This window comes from Panthera leo, chromosome B4, assembly GCF_018350215.1.
Source record: "Panthera leo isolate Ple1 chromosome B4, P.leo_Ple1_pat1.1, whole genome shotgun sequence".
Classification (NCBI taxonomy): domain Eukaryota; kingdom Metazoa; phylum Chordata; class Mammalia; order Carnivora; family Felidae; genus Panthera; species Panthera leo.
In genome coordinates, this window is record NC_056685.1 from 74794661 (window position 1) to 74808749 (window position 14089).

The 14089-nt window shown below is 37.6% G+C and overlaps 1 protein-coding gene across 1 annotated transcript in view; it reads right to left on the minus strand.

Annotated features, from left to right (window-relative positions):
• The window catches only part of LOC122224483 (olfactory receptor 10AD1-like), a 109437-nt gene extending 99628 nt beyond the window's left edge, over positions 1–9809 (minus strand). The window contains exon 1 of the mRNA XM_042946371.1: positions 9445–9809. The gene's annotated coding sequence lies outside the window, so the exon portion shown is untranslated. The remainder of the gene's footprint in view (positions 1–9444) is intronic.
• Between the last annotated feature and the right edge of the window lie 4280 nt (positions 9810–14089).

A 14089-nucleotide genomic window follows, 5' to 3' on the forward strand; every position in this document is an offset into this window, starting at 1 on the left:
ACGTAGTAGTACAATTGCTGAGTCCTAGGGTAGTTCTATTTTTAACTTTTTGAGGAAGCTCCATATTGTTTTCCAGAGTGGTTGCACCAGTTTGTATTCCTACCCACAGTGCAAGAGGGTTCCCCTTTCTCTGCATCTTTGCCAACATGTGTTGTTTCCTGTGTTGATTTTAGCCATTCTAACTGGTGTGAGGTGATAGCTCACTGCACTCTCTATTTGCCTTTCCCTGATGACAGGTGATGTTGAGCATCTTTTCATGTGTCTGTTAGCCATTTGGATGTCTTCTTTGGAAAAATGTCTATTCATGTCTTCTGCTCATTTCCTAACTGCGTTATTTACTTTTTGGGTTTTGAATTTGGGTAAGTTGTTTATAGATTTTGGATACTAATCCTTTATCAGATATGTCATTTGCAAATACCTTCTCCCATTCCATAGGCTGCCTTTTAGTTTTGTGGATTGTTTCCCTCACTGTGCAGAAGCTTTTTATCTTGATGACGTTCCAATAGTTTTTTATTTTGTTTACCTTGCTGCCAGAGACATGTCAGTAAGAAAATTGCTATAGCCTATGTCAAAGAGGTTACTGCCTGTGTTATCCTCTAGGATTTTCATTGTTTCAGGTCTCACATTTTAGATCTTTCATCCATTTTGAATTTATGTTTGTGTATGGTGTAGGAAAGTGGTCCAGTTTCATTCTTCTGCATGTTGCTGTCCAGTTTTCCTAACACCATTTTTGAAGAGATTTTTTCCCATTGGGTATTCTTTCCTGCTTTGTTGAAGATTAGTTAACCATATATCTGTGGGTTCATTTCTGGGTTTTCTATTCTTTTTCATTGCTCTCTGTGTCTGTTTTTGTGCCAGTACCATACTGGCTGAATTACTAGAGCTTTGTAATATAACTTGAACTCTGGAATTATGATGCCTCCAGCTTTGCTTTTCAAGATTGCTTTGGCTAACAAATTCTAGCTCTGTGAAAAATCTGGTGGTATTTTTATATGGATTGTATTAAATGTGTAGATTGCTTTGAATAATATAGACATTTTAAAAATATTTGTTCACCCAGTCCATGAGCATGGGATGTTTTTCCATTTCTCTGTGTCATCTTCACTTTATTTCATAAGTATTTTATAGTTTTTGGAGTACAGATCTTTTACCTCTTTGGTTAGATTTCTAAGTATCTTATGGTTTTTTGGTACACTTGTAAATGGGATTGATTTTTCAATTTATCATTCTGCTGCTTCATTATTGGTGTATAGAGATGCAACAGATTTCTGTACATTGATTTTGTATCCTGTGACTTTACTGAATTTGTGTATCAGTTCTAGTAAGGTTTTGTGTGTGTGTGTGTGTGTGTGTGTGTGTGTGTGTGTGTGTGTGGTCTTTTGGATTTCCTACATAGAGTATCATGTCATCTGCAAATAGTGAAAGTTTGACTTCTTTACCCATTTGGATGCCTTTTATTTCTTTTTGTTGTCTAATTGCTGAAGCTAGAACTTCTAGCACTATGTTAAATAACAGTGGTGAGAGTGGACATCCCTGTCTTTTTCCTGACTGTGGAGGAAAAACTCTCAGTTTTTCCCCATAGAGGATGATTATTAGCTGTGGGACTTTCATATGTGGCCTTTATGATGTTGAGGTATGTTCCCTCTATCCTTACTTTGTTGAGGGTTTTTATGATGAATGGATGTTGTACTTTGTCAAATGCTTTTACTGCATCTATTGAAATCATCATATGGTTCTTATCCTTTCTTTTATTAATGTGGTGTATCATGTTGATTGATCTGTGAATATGGAACCATCCTTGCAGTCATTGGACTTATTTTCTAGTGGATTTAATAAGGTATATAATGATTTCAACAATGTATCATAGGTAGTATTAAACCTATTTTTAAAATAAGGAAACCTAAGGAGCAGAGAAATTAAATAACTTTCTAAAAATCACAAGTGTAGAAAGGTGTCAGAGTTGGAAAATGAACCCAGATGGTCTGACTTCAAAGCCTTTATATTATGATCATGGTTAATTTTTCAAGGGCAATAATATATTTCTATGTGTGTATCAAGGAGTTCTTAAATTTTGAGGGGAAAAGAAATGTCCCAATCACTACTCAAAAGGAAAACTTCTTCTTAGGCCCAAGACCAATTAGAGACATTTGTGATAGCCTGAATCTTAGAGTTCAACACCAAGAGCAATGCAAAATTACCTTTTGTAATTCTTGACTGAGAAACAACAAATGTGTGGGATTTCCACAAATGGAATGTAGTGAGAAAGAAATAACTAACTACCTCTAATATCCAGGAACTGCTTTGACACTCACAGATAAGCTATGGTGTCTTCTATTTGGACATAATCTCACAAGGATATCCACTTCAGACACCTTGTACAACCCACAATGCCAAACATCTCCCTTTCAACTAAATGAATTAATGCTACTTCTTTACCAATTACATCTTTGCCTCTGCCCTAGTTTATGCTCCCCATAGATAAAATTTATTAATACCCAATCATAGTGTTGCCTTGATTTTTAGAACCACCAAGCCTAAAACCTCCACTTCCTCAGACTCTCCCCCAAATTACCAAACCAAAGCCCAAATCCCAAAATAAATTCTTTCTAACATCCTCTTACTGAGACACTCCACAGCTCCTTGTGGTACATGTTCTCTCTTGCTATGAGTGAGTAAAAGATCCAACTTGTTTAACTGCAGGTGTTCCTGCAGCCTTTGGCTGAAGAACACTGACAGTAGCATTAATGATAAGTAACTGCTGGTTTATTTCACCAATTATTGCCTATGCTATATGCAAAGTGATATTTTAGGTTTTAGGGAGTATTTGTGCAAAGGAGCTTATAATCCATTGAGGATACAAAATAAGTACACTAATGAGGCACAAAGTGCATGGATTTTAAGATGCAAAGGTTATATTAAGGGAATCAGGACAACTTCATGAAGAGGTGTATTTTGATATTCATCTCAAAGTAGAGGAGGATTTCTGATTTCTACATGTGGAAATAAGAAAGAGGATATTAAGAACCAAGGTAAGTACTATATTTTGCTTTAAGCTACAACAACATTGTCAATAAAGCACTAAATGCTCTAGAAATATCAGCCTTATTTATTCCTCATAATATCCAAATTTTATGGATGAAATTGAGAGAAGTGAAATCACTTGCCCAAGATCACACAGCAAATAAGTGTTAGTGCTGTGATTCAAACCCAAGTTTGCCAGACTTCAGAGTCCATAAATCTTAACCGCTACAAAAAAGCAAGCCAGGCTTTGTAAGTAATGGCAACTCTGCCTCAATGTCCCCCAGTGTTGAAGTTACAGCTACAATTTAAGCCACTGGGCTCAGTCAATGATGTTAAAAGGAAGAAAGTGAGCCAAAAAAAGGTTTGAAGAAAAGGAAGAAAAAAAATAATTGGTCACTGTGGATAAGAATATTGTTATTGCAATATCTAGGCATTTGAGTATATCAGTAAGCACAGTATTTTTTAAGGCAAATTATTCTACTGAATTTACACTGACCAGCTAAAGGTCCATCACAGGTGACCTAGTGATACTTAATGTTTACTCTGATTGGAGGGGCCCTACATAGGAGGAAAGGAACCCTGATGGATGGTAGTCAGGGGAACAATTTACTTCTGAAGGTAGTAAATATCAATAGGACTACAAAATGGTAGCCATGACACACATAAGAATTATATGAAAGAGAAAGATGGTGTAATTTCAGGACAAATAAATGGTTCAGAATCCTTTCAGTGTATAGCAGGGTTTAATGCTGGAGAGAAAGTTTGTAAATGGTGTTCAATATTTAAGGAAATTTAATTTGTTAAATTTATAAACTAAATGAGCACTAAATCTCAAAAGAAATAAACATAAACGTTTACAAAAAATCCAAGTTGAATATAAAGTTTATAACTTTACTATTAAAAATTAAGACACAAGTCACTATGAGTATTACCCCTCCCTAATAAACACACATATAAGTGCCCTCAGACATTAACACCCACTAACACTAGGGGTGCAATAGGTGACAGGAAAATTCAGCGTCTTTCCATCTTGTAAGGATTTTCTGTCCTTAGTGTGAGATGTCTTGAGACTGTACTATGAATTACATTAATTCAATTAGCATGAATTATATGACTAACTATAACTAGGCAAGTGTAGAAGACAATAAACTGGTACCTCATGGACTCCAGTAGGAGAAACCCAGGTGAAGAAATAGAACTGTGCACCTCACTCCAGAAATTCTATTAACCTTGTCCCAGTAATAATCCTCTCTCTTCCCCCATATGTAAATGCTCACATGACTTTTAAAGTAATCACTCCTTGCTTTTTTAAAATACAATTTTATCACACAAATATGCATCCATAGTTACGATAGTTTAGTCTTGTCCATTAAAAAATGTTTGATGTGCTACTGGAAGTCAAAAGAAAGCTGGAACCATAATTATATTAGACAAACTAGATTTTAAACTAAAGACTGTAACAAGAGATGAAGAAGAGCATTATATAATAATTATAGGGCCTAACAATTTTAAGTGCTTATGCACCAAATTCAAGGCATCCAAATATATAAAACAATTAATCACAAATCTAAGCAATCTCATTAGTAAGAATGTGGTAATTGCAGGGGACTTTAATACTCCACTTACAACAATGGACATATCATCTAGATGGAAAACCAATAAAGAAACAATGGCCCTGAATGATACACTAGACCAGATAGACTTGACAGATATATTTAGAACTTTTCATCCAAAAGCAGCAGAAAATACATTCTTCTTGAGTGCATGTGGAACATTCCTCAAGATAGATCACATACTGGTTCACAAAATAGCCCTCAATAAATACAAAAGAATTGAGATCACACTTTCAGATCGCAATGCTATGAAACTTGAAATCCCCCCCAGGAAAAATTTTGGAAAACCTCCAAATGCATGGAGGTTAAAGAACATCATACTAAAGAACGAATGGGTCAACCAGGCTATTAAAGAATAAACTAAAAAATATATGGAAACAAATGAAAATGAAAACACAACAGTCCAAACCCTTTGGGATGCAGCAAAGGTAGTCCTAAGAGGAAAATACATTGCAATCCAGGCCTATCTCAAGAAACAAGAAAAATCCCCAATACAAAATCTAACAGCACACTTAAAGGAACTAGAAGCAGAACAACAAAGAAACCCCAAACTCAGTAGAAGAAGAGAAATAATAAAGATCAGAGCAGAAATAAACAATATGGAATCCAAAAAAAACAGTAGAACGGATCAATGAAAGAGTTGTTTTTTTGAAAAAATAAACAAGACTGATAAACCCAAAGCCAGACTTCTCAAAAAGAAAAGAGAGAGGACCCAAATAGATAAAATTATGAATGAAAATGGATTTATCCACAACCAATCCCTCAGAAATACAAGCAATTATCAGAGAATGCATGAAAAATTATATGCCAACAAACTGGACAACCTGGAAGAAATGGACAAATTCCTAGACACCCACACACTACCAAAACTCAAACAGGAAGAAATAGAAAATTTGAACAGACCCATAACTAGTGAAGAAATTGAATCAGTTATCAAAAGTCTCCCAACAAAAAAGAGTCTTGGGCCAGATGGCTTCCCAGGGGAATTCTACCAGACATTTAAAGCAGAGTTAAACCTATCCTTCTCAAGCTGTTCCAAAAATAGAAATGGAAGGAAAACTTCTGGATTCATTCTATGAAGCCCTCATTACCTTGATTCCCAAACCAGACAGACACCCCACAAAAAAGGAGCATTACAGGCCAACATCCCTGATGAACATGGATGCAAAAATTCTCAACAAGATACTAGCAAATCAAATTCAACAGCATATAAAAAGAATTATTCACCATGATCAAATGGGATTCATTCCTGGGCTGCAGGGCTGGTTCAATACCCGCAAATCAATCAATGTGATACATCACATTAATAAAAGAAAGGATAAGAACCATATGATCCTGTCAATAGAGGTAAAAAAAGCATTTGACAAAATACAGCATTTTTTTTCTTAATAAAAACCCTCAAGAAAGTTGGGATAGAAGGAACATACTTAAACACCATAAAAGCCATATATGAAAAGCCCACAGCTAATATCATCCTCAATGGGGAAAAACTGAGAGCTCCCCCCTGAGATAAGGAACACAGTAGGGAAGTCCACTCTCACCACTGTTAGTTAACACAGTGTTGGAAGTCCTAGCATCAGCAATTAGACAACAAAATGAAATAAAAGGCATCAAAATTGGCAAAGAAGAAGTCAAACTTTCCTTTTGCAGACGACATGATATTCTACATGGAAAACCCAAAAGGCTCCACCAAAAGACTCCTAGAACTTATACATGAATTCAGCAAAGTTGCAGGGTACAAAATCAACGTACAGAAAACGGCTGCATTTCTATACACCAATAATGAAGCAACAGAAAAAGAAATCAAGAAACTGATCCCATTTACAATTGCACCAAGAACCATAAAATACCTAGGAATAAACCTAGCCAAAGATGTAAAAGACATGTAAGCTGAAAACTATTGAAAGCTCATGAAGGAAATTGAAGAAGACACAAAGAAATGGAAAAACATTCCATGCTCATGGATTGGAAGAATAAATATTGTTAAAATGTCAATACTGCCCAAAGCAATCTACACATTCAATGCAATCCCAATCAAAATTGACCAGCATTCTTCTCAAAGCTAGAACAAACAATCCTAAAATTTGTATGGAACCACATAAGATCCCAAATAGCAAAAGTAATATTGAAGAAGAAAACCAAAGTGGAAGGCATCACAATCCCAGACTTTAGCCTCTACTACAAAGCTGTAATCATCAAGACAGTATGGTATTGGCACAAAAACAGACACATAGACCAATGGAATATAATAGAGAACCCAGAACTGGACCCACAAATGTATAGCCAACTAATCTTTGACAAAACAGGAAAGAGTATCCACTGGAAAAAAAAGTCTCTTTAACAAATGGTTTTGGGAGAACTGGACAGCAACATGAAGAAGAATGAAACTAGACAACTTTCTTACATCATACACAAAAATAATCTCAAATGGATGAAGGACCTGAATGTGAGACAGGAAACCATCAAAACCCTAGAGGAGAAAGCAGGCAAAAACCTCTTTGACCTCAGCCGCAGCAATTTCTTACTCGACACCTCTCCAAAGGCAAGGGAATTAAAAGCAAAAATGAACTATTGGGACCTCATCAAGATAAAAGGCTTCTGCACAGCAAAGGAAACAATCAACAAAACTAAAAGGCAACTGATGGAATGGGAAAAGATATTTGCAAATGACATATCAGATAAAGGGCTAGTATCTAAAATCTACAAAGAACTCACCAAACTCCACACCCGAAAAACAAATAATCCAGTTAGGAAATGGAGAGAAGGCATGAATACACACTTTTGCAAAGAAGACATCCAGATGGCCCACAGACACATGAAAAGATGCTCAATGTCACTCCTCATCAGGGAAATACAAATCAAAACCACACTGAGATACCACCTCATGCCGGTCAGAGCGGCTAAAATGAACAAATCAGGAGACTATAGATGCTGGTGAGGATGTGGAGAAACGGGAACCCTCCTGCACTGCTGGTGGGAATGCAAACTGGTGCAGCCGCTCTGGAAAACAGTGTGGAGGTTCCTCAAAAAATTAAAAATATATCTACCCTATGACCCAGCAATAGCACTGCTAGGAATTTACCCAAGGGATACAGGAATACTGATGCATAGGGGCACTTGTACCCCAATGTTTATAGCAGCATTTTCAACAATAGCAAATTATGGAAAAAGCCTAAATGTCCATCAACTGACAAATGGATAAAGAAGATGTGGTTTATATTTACAATGGAATACTACCTGGCAATGAGAACGAATGAAATCTGGCCATTTGCAGCAATGGGGATGGAACTGGAGGGTATTATGCTGAGTGAAATAAGTCAGTCAGAGAAGGACAGATACCATGTTTTCACTCATATGTGGATCTTGAGAAACTGAACAGAAGACCATTGGGGAGGTGAAGGGGAAAAAATAGTTACAAACAGAGAGGGAGGGAGGCAAACTGTAACAGATTCTTAAGGACTGAGAACAAACAGGATTGATGGAGGGTGGGGGAGAGGGGAAAGTGGGTGATAGGCATGGAGGAGGGCACTTGTTGGGATGAGCACTGGGTGTTGTATGGAAACCAATTTGACAATAAATTATATTAAAAAATAAATTTTAAAAAAACCAGAACAAAACAACAACAAAAACAAGAAAAAACCCAACTCATAGATAAAGAACAGATTGGTGGTTGCCAGAGGTGGGGGGGTGGGATAGATCAGTGAAATGGGTGAAATAAATTTCCAGTTATAAAATAAGTCATGGGTATGTAATGTACAGCATAGTGACTGATGAGGGAAAACGGGGCAAGCTCCCTTGGCAAAGTACAGGCTAACAGCAACCCCCACCCCACCCCCGCCACAGCCTCCAACCCCAGGTGGGATACATATGATATTCCTCGGACACTCCTGGCTACCCAAGAACAAAGGAAAGGAGTTTAAGTGCTTGCCATGGCGATGTGGGAAACTAAGGCCAAATGACAAATTAAATTCCCTTATTGCCTACAGTCCGTTGACAAGTCCTTGAAACAGGCGGAGTGATCTTCCTCTAGGAGCTCAGCTGCCTAGATGAGCTTTGCTACGGGCAAAAGGGAATCTTGGCTTAACATTATCCTTACCCCCCAGCATCCTATAAGCCTACTTCCTTTATCTCAACTGCCCCAAGATATATGCTGGCAATCACACTCCAAGCTTATGGCCCTCTGATATACATCTAAACGGTCTCGTGACTGAGGTTTTACTAAACAGCAATAAATAGCGTTTTCCTCACAACACTAGCCTGTTAAGGTCCTGGAAACCTTGCTTCCAAAATACGTTAGACACTTACTCTATCCCTAAACCCCTCCCAACCTGCAGGTATATAACCAGTTACCCGTCACAACCCCAGTGCAGCTCTCTCTGCCCACGGATCCTCCTTGTGCTTTAATAAAATCACCTTTTTGCACCAAAGACTTTTCAAGAATTCTTTCTTGAGGCCATCAGCTCTGGAGCACCACCATCACTCCAAAACACCATCACCTGTAGTAGGAAAGCTCTTCAGAGGACAAGGAAACACTTGCAGGTGAACACAGGAAGGGAAAGAATATATTTTGTGGACTATTCAGAAATACCTGGTCTAGGTGCAGGAGAAAGAACGTCTTGTGGCCCTGCCCATGCCATTCTTTCTGACTAAATGCCTTGTTACCTGTTCTCTGCCCGGTCTAAACCTTTCACAAGCAACTCTTTCCCACCTCCAAGAGTCTCTTCCTCCATCCACTTGGCCAGCATTTTCCTCTCCTCAGCCTCACAAAGTAACCTTCATTCTCAGTGTTCCTTTCGCTCCCCGGCCTTACCTAATAATGGTCGCATTTCCTCCTTTGACTATTATTTAGCTTTTTTTGTTCCTCTTATCCCACGCGGGGCAGGTGCTCTCTGGCAGCAGCTACCGAGGTCCTTTATAACTCCCCGTTGGCTCTAAAGAGCCGCCTTCCTTCAGCCTTTGGGGTATAGGGCGGGAAAGCCACGGAACAGCTGCTCTCATTGGCTAACATTTGCTTTTCTCACCGCGCGGAGGCTCCTGGGAGGAGGTTTGAGGTGTTTTGTTTTGTTTTGTTTTGTTTTGTTTTGTTTTGTTTTGTTTTGTTTTGTTTTGTTTTTGCAGCGAAGCACCGCCCACTATAATTCCTGGGCTTGGCCACTATTGAGCTCGTGAGTTCCGGGTTTTCTAGGTCAGAGGGCGGGGCAGCCTGGGGAGGCTGTGCCCTCTCTCTGAATTAGGTTATCTGTGAACCATCATTTTAATTTGGATTCCTCTGGTATTCTGAGGGCCCCTCCACCTCCCTGGCGAGTCTTATGCTTGCATCCCTGCCAGGTCTGTTTGTGAACCTTCACTTCCGGAGGTGGGGAAGTTTGCTAATTTTTGAAGAACGATTTTAGCAGATCCAGAAATGGAGGCTTTCCGAACACAAATATTCTACAGCAAGGGAAGGGGCAGGAGACTCATTACGTAGTCAGTATAGGACGTGAACAGGACGAAGGTAGAATAAGCAGGGGAAATGTTGCTCACCTTGTTTTCTTTGGGATAGTACATAGTAGAATTGGTTTAGGTATACAGTCATAAATATAAATAAAAATAATATAAAGTTTTAAATAAATATTTAAGATAAAAAGTAAAGATAAAAATAAATATAAAATAAATATTTTGCTACACAGAATATTAAAAAAAGGGTAGTCAAGGGTTTGGATTTAATAAAATTAGTTTTTATTGCTTCATCAACGATATTTAAAGTAAAACTTTTCTTCCCTTTCTTTTCTAGAAGTATGTAGTGGTAAAGAATATAGTGTCTTCTAGTACAGTTTGGTGCCACTGCCTTGATTCATGCTTAAAGGCCAGCAGTTTTACCCACTATTGGTTTTGCACTATTGGAGTCAAGGTCAACACAGGTAAATAGTTTCTAAGGATTATTATGAAAAGTTTTGACCTCGTGATACTCCCCTGAAAGTCTTGACTTTCCCAGGGGTATAAGGACTACATTTTGAGAATCAGTGCCCTAGGGAACAGTAAGGCCTTTTCTTTTTCTCTCTAATCCTTCTCATGCTGAGAAGGTTGTACACTTTAGTGAATTATTCAGTATCTCCTTTTCATGTGTGTGTACAGTTGTCCATTCAATTACATGCAAACACCATATTCAATTTGCAACCCACAGAAGGGATTTTAGAAGCCATCTGGACCAATAAGTGGTCATTTAAAAATGTTCCACTAACTAAAGGCCTGAATGCCATGATTTGAGTCTTTGTTCCCCTTAATGTAATGTCTTGTATTTCTTTGTCTGCTTTTCAGGTTTGTTTCTTCCAGTTTTTTAAGTAGTTTGATTATGATGTGTCTGACTATAATTTTAAGTTCATCTGTTTGGGTTTTGCTGTGCTTTTTGGATCTGTGAATTTATACCTTTCACTAAATTTGGGTAATTTTCAACTATTTTATATGTATGTATGATTATGTATTTTTTCTGCTCCAGTCTCTTTCTCCTCTCCCTCTGAAACTTCTGTGACATGAATATTGTTCCTTTTGATATTGTCCTACAGGTCTCTAAGACTATTTTCAACTCATTTCATTTTTTTTCCTTGTTTATATTGAATACTTTTTTTTTATCTTCAAGCTCAGTGACTCTTTCTTCTGTTATCTCCATTCTGCTGAGTCCCTAAGTGTTGCTGTAGGATTATGTTATGCGGAATCTGCTACTGCTGCACAGTGGGGAGGAGGAGTTGCTCTGCCTCTTTATTGGCACTTCCCTGGAATAGAGTAGAAGGCTGAAATAGGGTTTGCCTTTCAGGGGCTACCTCACTGGTTGTGAGGAGGGGAAGGAGTGCTGCTAGTTTGAGGATAACCACCTGCAATAGGATAGGTAAAAATTGGAAAGATTCCATCCCATGGTCCTCCCTTTCTTATTTGCCAGTCCTATAGCTAGACAGAATAGAATTTTCTCCTTTTTTTTTTTTTTTTTTCTTCCTGTCTGGGCCATTGGAAGTTCTGGTTTTTAGGCTGCTCTAGAGTCCAGAATATATATGAGGCAAAAAAGAAAACTCAAGGAACTTGCAGCTACCGTGTCCCCTAAGTCCTGAGACCCTGAGCCAGTCTGCCTGCTTTTATCTGCTTTTTAGAGGCTTCTGGTAGTTTTATATATTTTAGTCCAAGGTTTTTATTTATAGGAGAGGTTGAATGGAAGTGATTATCTTATCTGGAAATAGAAGTCTCTTATCTCTGTTTTTATTAAAAAATAATCTTTGTTACTTTGATAGGTCAAAAATTATTACTTACTTTGTAATGTTATTATAGTCAAGGGAAGAGCTTGTTTTTTCACATATTAACCATTATTTTCATTTATATATTGCTTAATTTGGGGGTTTACTCTTAATTTTGAAATAACTCTGAGACTGTTTTGGCAGATTTTTCCTCAGTTTGCTTTTTCACTCTTGTCTTAATCCTTTAATGCACAAAACTTTTAGATTTTTATATAATCATGTCAGTATTTCCTCTGTGGTATCTTCCATTAATTTTATACTTAGAAAATATTTCTTCTTCCTAAAATCAGATAAATACATAAACTTCTTCCTGCTTTCATTTTATATGTTTAACTCTTTGATCCATCTCAGTTTTATTAGTGTGTTGTTAAACATGAGTATTGTGCTTAAAAATTTTCAAGTTATTAACTATTGTATTCTATGCGTTTTTCTCATTAAAAGTTACTCCTACCTTGTTAAAGGTAAAGGTAGGTCTTTTAGCCACCTGGGTGGCTCAGTTGGTTAAGTGTCCAACTCTTGATTTCAGCTCAGGTCATGATCTTGCAGTTCGTGAGGTTGAGCGCCACACTGGGCTCTGTACTGACAGTGCAGAGTCTGCTTGGGATTCTCTCTCTTTCTGCTCTCTCTCTGCCTCTCCCCAGCTCGTGTGCTCTCTCAAAATAAATAATAATTTTTTAAAAAAACATTAAAAAAAAAAGATATAAATTTTTTTTTCATTTGCCACCAGTGGAGAATGGGGACTGTGTATGGGGCCAGCATTGGCCCATGGTGAGGCACGTCCCAGGCCAGAGAAGCATATGTTGGGAGTGGACTGTGAAATGAGGTGGGGACATTATGTCTTGTTCTCTGCAGCTCAAAGTGCTAGTCCACATGAGTTGTGCCTACACACCATACAAAAATAGGCAGCAGGCTGGTTTTGGCCCATGGGCCACAGTTTTCCAACCTCTGCTCTAGCAACCTGGTGAAGGACCAGAGAACCAAACTGAAAGGGAAAACCCTTTCCTCCTGCAAAGTCTCTGCAGTACCCTTTACTTATAAAGCTTAACATCACGTCAGCTGGAAAAGGAAAAATATTTAAAAGGCCCAGATCCATTTTCACATTCAGGTAACAAAAGCAATAATTTGGCAACTGGCATAACTAGTATGGTAGAAGGTATAGTGAGGAAAGGGGAATCTGAATTGCTTGCCCAAAGCTTTGATTAGTGAAATGATTAAGAGCTGGTGTGGCAATTTCTTTTTTTCTAAGTGGAAAATGAAAAATAGGAATCCTTGGTAGGCTTAATTGTGAGGTGTAGAGAATTCTTATTCCAAACTTTTCCTTCAGTACACCACTTACCTTGTCATCTGTAAATGTGAATAATATTATCCAGTTTTCAGTGCTGTTGAAAGAATTAGTGATAACTTCTACATAATACCTGATCCATAGGCCTTCAATAAAAAGTAGCTCTTCTTCCCTAGATGGATCAAAAGCTGAGAAAAAGCCAGGAAGAAGAGTAGGATTAAAATAGAAAATTAGATGTAATTATTCCCAGGAAATGGAGAGGTAAGTGTTTTTGAAATGAAATATTTAGAACTGCAGGTTTGAAGGAAAAAATGGGGGAAATTATTCAGGATAATTCCAGGAAGTGTATTGTGAATTGTGAATGCAAATCAGTCTTGCTCTTGGTTGTATTCCTGAGCATGGGCATTTATTTACACCATTTAATTTGGAGGAAAGAAATTTTTAGTTAGTGAATTTGGATTTCCTGGAATTTTAGATTTGCAAAGATTAGGATAGAAGTAAGGTTCCTTGTAGTGGTTATAGGTCTGAGATATTTCAATTTTCAGACTACAAGAGTTACATATCTATGGTAACTGATTTCTTACTCTGCCATTTTTTTGTGTTTCTGCTTTGGCTTCATTTATACTGTAATTTGGGAATTGACAAAGGGGTTTGATGGCTGGGAGTTACTATAACAGAAATGAATGATGCCCAGCATGTAGTGTTATTCTGGGACTGCAGCTTATCTGTGTCTAGGGATGACCTAAGCCTCATATTGAAAGTAAAAATCCTTAGAGAAATGGGTTTTCAGTTTTGAGATTTAACTGACTATAGCAGAATGGTTCTTAGAGGTCCCACATTGTGGGATCATGGAAAGACTTAACTATTAATGATGCCTTGATGTAATTTATGAGAGATTTAATTTATATAGCACA